This window comes from Triticum urartu, chromosome 6 (assembly GCF_003073215.2).
Source record: "Triticum urartu cultivar G1812 chromosome 6, Tu2.1, whole genome shotgun sequence".
NCBI lineage: Eukaryota > Viridiplantae > Streptophyta > Magnoliopsida > Poales > Poaceae > Triticum > Triticum urartu.
The window spans coordinates 15,880,637-15,888,228 of record NC_053027.1 but is presented as its reverse complement, the minus strand read 5'-3'; positions in this window follow the sequence as shown (position 1 = coordinate 15,888,228).

Genomic DNA, 7,592 nt, shown 5'->3' with positions numbered 1-7,592 from the left:
TTTCCATTTTCCTCCTTGCGTTTACGTACCACTAGTACTGTACTGCGCTTGCGAGCTGCGGAAGCCAAGCAACCTCTGCTGCAGCTCGCCTCCCTCGCAGAGTCTGCCTGTGCAATCATCGATCCGATCGGCGAGACCAAACCAAACCAATCAATCAATGCCTCTTCCGATGCTGCGTGCACTCCACCGCGTGCGCCAGGCAGATAGATCAACCAAGTATTATGCATCCACCAATGCGTGTCGCTCACACATAAACGCCTGCGTTATCTGACACTGCTAATTGTCCTGCTAACATATTTCATAGTCTGGTCACCATCTACCTCTCTCTCTCTCTCTCTCTCGGTGTTGACTGTTGAGCACCGCGTCACGTTGCTCGCTTCTCCTGCCTTGCTTCCAAGCCAAACCCACAAAGGGAAAAGTTTCAGGCTCCTACACACGAGTGCCCCTACAGGTTCATTAATCCAAGTAGGTCGACAAAGTTGACTGACCGACCGACCGAGCAACCAGTGGCTGTTGCCTGTTGCTGTTGGAGTTTTCAAGCCAAAGCGACCGACGGACGTGTATTCGGTGTATGCAATGTAATGGCGAATCAATCAGTTACATCCTACACAAAAAAGGAAAGGAATGCTTCAAAAAAAAGGAAAAGAAAAAACAGTTCCAGAATCACTGGAGCAGCGCATGATTATCGACACGCTACAGGACGCAAGAAAAGCCTCATTCCAACCCCCTGCTCCCCGCTCCTAGAGTTCCCCCCCGCGGAGCCGCCAGCCCCCCCCGGTTCCCCTCTCCCCCCCCCCCCCCCCCCCACCCCCCACACCCCCCCGTCGCCTCCCCGAGCGAGGCGGCCGGGGGGCCTTCCACCGCGCCCCTCCAGCTCTCCCCCGCGTTCCTCCCTCCTCCCGCCGTCGTCAACGTGCGCCGCCGGTCCTCGGCCGCGTGGTGCTGGCGTCGGTGGGCATGCCTCTCCCCGCGCATGGCCCTCCCCCGATCGGGCGGTGATGGCCGGCGGCGGTGCGCCTCGGCCGGCTTCGGTGCGCCTCGGCCGGCTTCGGTGCTGCCCGTCGGTGGTGATGACGCGGGCCGCGGTGGTTCTCGACACGACGGTGCGGCCGTTGGCCGTGGAGCGGCTCTGGGCCTCGCGGCGCCTGCCCAACCCAGATCTGGGCCATTTTGGGCCTCATCCGGGTTGGGCGGGCCGGTGGCTCGACGTTCGGCGGCGTTCCCTGGTGGTGGCGTGGTGGCGACGGTCTCGGGCGGTGAGGGCTTCGTCGATCGGCGCGCTGCAGCGTGGTGACAAGACTGTCCGGGTCCAAGTTGACCCGGCCGGGCGTCCGGTCGGCCCCGCTGAGGCGGTGGAGGCTGTTCCCTCCCTTCGGTCGCGTTGTGGTCGCTCCCGTGGCCGTTGTTCCCTTTCCATCTCCAGGTCTCGTGTTGGCAGCTCCAGTGAGGCGGCGAGGGTTGCCCGGTAATCGTGGTGGCACACGCTAGTGGGCGGATGTTGGGGTGATGCATGTCGAAATGCCTGGGGTGGTGGTGGTCGTCGTGGATCGGAAGAAATCCATGTCGTCTTGTCTGGCACCGACGCGGTGACGCCTGCAGGCGCCATCGGTCCCTCCTGAGGGGCGTCGGGTGTATCCCTTCCCCACTATCCCCCGTGTACCGGGGGAAACCCTAGAACTTGTTCGGGCAACAACGGCGACGCCGTCTCATTCCTTCTTGAAGGTGTTGCTTGGTACACCATTATTAGGAAAAGGGCTATAGATGGAATTGACACTAATGGCGCACCACTTCTCACTATATACTAATGGCGCACCATGTGGAGATGCGCCATTAGTGTTGAAGACACTAATGGCGCACCAGGCACACGGTGCGCCACTAGTAACAAAATGTTTTTTTTTCATTTTTTCAAACATAGTAATGGCGCATCCGGGCAGAATGCGCCATTAGTAGTTAGAACTACTAATGGCGCACTAGCCATAGAGTGCGCCCTACTGTATTTTTTTTTACTTTTTTGCAAAACTACTAATGGCGCACCGTTGCATAGTGCGTCATTACTAGTTTAAACTTCATGGGCACTTTTTTTTACTTTTTGATATCATGAATATTTTTAAATTTCATGGGCACTTTTTGAATTCATGAATATTTTTTCAAATTTGATGATATTTTTTCATATTCCATATGAAAAAATATTGAATATTCATGAGGACACTTGATCTCGATCCCCCTCCCTCTCGATAGCTATCCCCCTCGCCGCCGAGCACCCCCCGCTCCACCGCCGCCGCCGACCCCCCGCACCCTCCCCCGCTCCACCGCCGCCGCCGACACCCTGCACCTTCCCCCGGCCCGCTCCACCGCCGCCGCCGACACCCGCACCCTCCCCCACTTTTTGAAGATATTTTTAAATAACAAATTTGATGATATTTTCAAATAAGAAATTTGATGATATCTTCAAATAACAAATTTGATGATATTTTCAATTAAAAATAAAAAAACAAATTTGATGATATTTTCAAAAAAAAATTGATGATATTTGATGATATCTTCTGTTCTAGTCCTCATGAAAATAACAAATTTGATAAAAAACAAATTATTAGATGCAACAAGAAATAATGAAAAAAAATGTTACTAATGGCGCACCAGAGGAGGGTGCGCCATTGCTGTCAGAAAAAAAAGTTACTAATGGCGCACCTGAGGAGGGTGCGCCATTGCTATCAGAAAAAAAACTACTAATGGCGCACCAGAGGGTGGTGCGCCATTGCTGTTGTCGTACTTATGGCGCACTATGGGGAGGTGCGCCATTGCTAACCCTCCCCCCACTCCACCTATTCCCCTCTGGCCTCTCTCCCTCCCTCGCTAGATCCCCCACTCGACCTAACCTCGCCGCAGCCGCGCGCCCACGTGCCCCCGCCGCCTCCCTCTTCCCTTCGCCGCCTCCCCCCGAGCCCCGCCTTCCCCCCGAGCGCCGCGTCGCTCGCCTCGGAGCCGCCCCACGTCCACCAGGAGAGGAGGCCCCACGTCCACCAGGAGAGGAGGCCCGCGACCTCCCCGCCGTCTATCCCCGCCTCCCCCAAGCTCGCCGTCTCCGCCCTCCGCCGTCTCCGCTCCGGCCACCACCTCATCGTGGTCAGGTAACCCTCCTCCCTCTGCCTCTCTTCTCCTCTCTTCCTCCTCTCCTCCCTCCCGGCCATGCCCTCTTCTTCTCTCTTTTGCTAGGTTTAGGTCAAATCCCTCTCGAATTTAGGTCAAATTAGGTTCAAAAAATTGTGGGAGTAGTGCCTAGCAAACATGAATAATTAGTACTCCATGTGCATTAGGTACACCTAATGTATTGGGTTTGAACCCTAACCACTTCCCTCTCCTTTTTCTTTTTTCTGCAGTTTATGTTTGGTAGTAGACCATATCAGTAGCTGCAGTTCATGTTTGTCCATTTTTTGGTCCCTTTTAAAAAAACTGAGGAAAATAGATGAGTATATGTAGTGTTCTTTTTATGTGTTCATTTTCTATCTTTTTGAAATAGGTTCATTGTAGTTGTTGTAATTCTAGCAGGGTTTTTTGCTGACAGTACAGTTCATGGAAATTTGTTGTAGTAATTTTTACCCTGCGCCGTGCCTGTTTGTTGTTGCTGCTTGGTACTAAGTACTTGCCATGAGACTAGTTAGGTTGCATCTGTTTTGTGCTGAGTTGCTTGCTTGCTCTCTTGCTGCAATCTTTCATCCATAGTAGCAGTAAGCAATTCGGTTAGCCGAGAGATTAGCTTCAATTCTGAAATTAAGCAATTCAACTAGCCGCTGATTTTTGCCAAAGTCAATCGCTGTTCAACCATCAGATTTCCCACCCATACAGTTAAAAGTTTGAAGTATGATCACATTCAGCTATGAACCACATATAGCTCACATAAAATTGTCGCTTGCTAGAACAAACTCAGTGATGTGCCTAGAAGCCCCACATAACTAAGGGTAGTCTTCCCTGTGCATAAAAGTTTCAGACTAATTGCTAGTGTTCTCTTTGGTCATCCCAGGTTGGTGGGTTTGTTCTTCATCCGGGCATCGTGTCTCCTTTTGTCCAGACCTACTCCTCCCTTTGTTGTGGCAAGTCTCGACCTTGGTAATCAAAGGTAAAGAATACATGATTTTATTCCTGGATTCACTTGCTTATAGAATTCATCTAGAATCTAGGTCTGAGAACAACAGGCTAATTCCTTTTTCTCTTGGCTCATTGGTGAAAAGATTAGTCTTATGCTAGAAAGTGTATTGATTTTTCAGTTTTGATGTTGCAAAAAATGGCATTGCTCTCTGCATGCTAGCTCAAAGTTTGGGTGGTACTGTTATGTGTGATGTTTAGCAATCCCATAATGAAAAACTGGACAGGTTAATGTCCATGTAATTTTCACCCTTTCTAGCTATGTGCCTTCTGGATATGCAGTTTATGCATGAGAAGATGAGACCTATTATTTTCTCAGTGGTAGTTATGCACATTTAATCATGGCTTTATGAGTGAATTGCAGTATAATGTCTTGAAACTCGATATCTCAAATGTTTGACTAGTTTTCCATGCTTGATGTGTTGTATCTTGAGGCTCATCTTTATTACATATCAGAACTTGCAAACAAATCTGTGAAAGTCTTGTAAAGTTGCTGGGTTTTGTCTCCGACCATTGTGTCGTGATGAATTTGCAAGTACCCCGAGAGGCCCTTGAGTTTGCCGGAATGTCGATTAACTTCCGTTCCGGCAAATTCGGGTACTCCATATGTCCTATTTTCAGCAAAGGTCATGCTGAAATTTTCCGTGAATTTTAGCATGACTTTGCTAAAAATAGGACATATGGGGTACTTGTGACTAATGTTGATTATCTTCTGCTCAAAATTTATGCTGCTATAATGTTGTAAGGGTACTAATTGGTCTCTTCTGCTGCTTATCAGAGATGGGGGGAAGCAGCCACTGCCGCTCTGCCTCACCGGAGTACGAGTTGGATGCTTTCGAGTTCTTCACTATCATACTTTCTTCTTCAGTATCAGCCACGAGGCAGGTATATAAAACGAGAGATCTCCCCTTCACCCATGATAACTCTGTTGTTTGCTACATCACTCCTTGTCCCAAATTGCAGAGGCTGCCTGACGCTTTTATGAAGATGCTGGGTGAAGATCCGCTAGATAATGTGAAGCTTCGACAGGCCGGCAGCGGGGTTCGCAGGCTGTGGGACGTGGAGTTGGTGATCGAGGAGGGCCACATGTACCTGTGGCGTGGCTGGGAGAAGTTCTAAAGTGCCTACGACCTGTGGACCGGGTACTTTCTTCTCTTGAGGTACGACGATGACGCCACGATGCTCATCGTGAAGGTTTTCAACAAGACTATGTGTCGCATGCGCTACGCTGAAGACGAAGATGCCAGTGCGTTCTGCCTCTTCTTATTCCTCCATATTTGGCTTTGTCTCACATCGATTGTTAACGGTCATTGTTGCATTTGGACAGGCAATGGGAGCAGCAGCAGCGACACTGGCTACAGCCAAAGCAACAGCGATTATGGCTGTAGCAAAAGCAACAGCGATTTTGGCCTTAGCGAAAGCATCAGCGATTCTGGCAGCAGCGAAGACAACAAGAAGGATGATCCGGACTGGAGTGGGGGAGAAGAGGAGCAGAGTGGGGATGAGGAGCTGCAGGATGACGATGGGCATCAGGCTGAGGATGACCTAGCGCTGGTGGTGGCTGACCAAGGGCAAGAGATGGTGGTGGCTGACCAGGTGCAAGAGATGGTGGTGGCTGACCATGGGCAAGAGATGGTGGTGGCTGACCATGGGCAAGAGATGGTGGTGGCTGACCATGGGCAAGAGATGGTGGTGGCTGAGGGTGGCCTCGCGATGGTAGTGGTGCCTGACAATTACCACGCACCAGTGGTGGCGCCGGCGATCCCACAGCTGGGCGACATGACCACGCCAATTGTGGTAGAAGACTACATCCCACAGCTGCCTCCACTGCCTCCACCGCCTCGCCGCTCTTGGCGCATCAGGCTGAGGAAGGAGAAGGAGAAGAACAATGAGAACTGAACTATGTCAGGTATGTCAGATCTCCAAAATGATATATATATATATATATATATATACTTAGTTACCTATGTTATCTCTAATATGCTTAGTTTCCTACAGGTTAGCTCCAAAATTACTTATGTTAGCACAAAATGATCAAGTTTACATAATAAGCTTATAGTCTTCTTCTTATTCTTCTTCTTATCCAAAATGACATAGGTTAGCTTCATTTTACCTAAGTTGGCTCTAATATGCTAACTTAGAGCTTATATGCTTAGTTTCCTATAGGTTAGCTCCAAAATTACTTATGTTAGCACAAAATGATCAAGTTTACATAATAAGCTTATAGTCTTCTTCTTATTCTTCTTCTTATCCAAAATGACATAGGTTAGCTTCATTTTACTTAAGTTGGCTCTAGTATGCTAACTTAGAGCTTATATGCTTAGTTTCCTATAGGTTAGCTCCAAAATTACTTATGTTAGCACAAAATGATCAAGTTTACATAATAAGCTTATAGTCTTCTTCTTATTCTTCTTATTCTTCTTCTAGTCTTCTTCTTCTTCTTCTCTTCTTCTTCTAACTTCTTGTTTATCATTTTGCAGATTTGATTTAATTCACAGAAGCTTGCATGGATGGAGTGCTTCTTTTCCATTTGTGTTTTTATTTTGTATCAATGTGAAACTTTTGTGAATTGATGGATAACGGTGTTGAATGAACATTGTAAAACTTTTGTAATATGTAACGATGGAACTATGTGTTGGCTATGTATGTATATATGATGAAACTTGTGTGTTGGATATGATCTGGTGGACGCAGGTAACATCGTTACATATGGCCCCCTGTATGTAAGCTAAGCAGATCTGTGTCGTATGTTATCTCTAATATTTTTTAACCTGTGAAAATATCAGAAATGAAAAAAAAAATCCCTAATATTCATGCTAGTGGCGCACCACACAAGACACTAATGGCGCACTTTCATAATCACACTAATGGCGCATCACCCAACAGTGCGCCATTAGTATGCCAAAGCACATGGTTAAATATGGCCCCCTGGGAGGCATACTAATGGCGCATGGTGTTCTATACTAATGGCGCACTGCTTGGTGCGCCATTAGTATACCAGATACTAATGGCGCACCGGTGGTGCGCCATTAGTAAGAAATACTAGTGGCGTGATACTAATGGCGCACCAGCAGTGCCATTAGTGGGCAAAACTGGTGCGCCATTAGTAGCCCTTTTCCTAGTAGTGCACGGCGCTTCGGGATGCTGGGAGCGTGGTGGTACTTCTTCGGAGGGTGCAGCGGTTGCCGGGCTTCCTTTCTCTGTTGATCTGCCGATGTCGGCATTTATTTCTCTTCTTTTTTCTTCTTGTTTTTCCTTTTGGGCTCTGTTGTGCTGTGGCCCCAGCAAACTGGATGTATCGGTTGTCTGCTTTATATATAAAGCGGGGGGGAACCCTTTATCGTACTACATGACGCAACGATCCCTCACATGTTTGGGCCTGTGTGAACAGTAAAATCGTCAAAAACATCGAGAACGCTCAAAAGAAAATTCTGTTTTTCCTTTTTGACAAA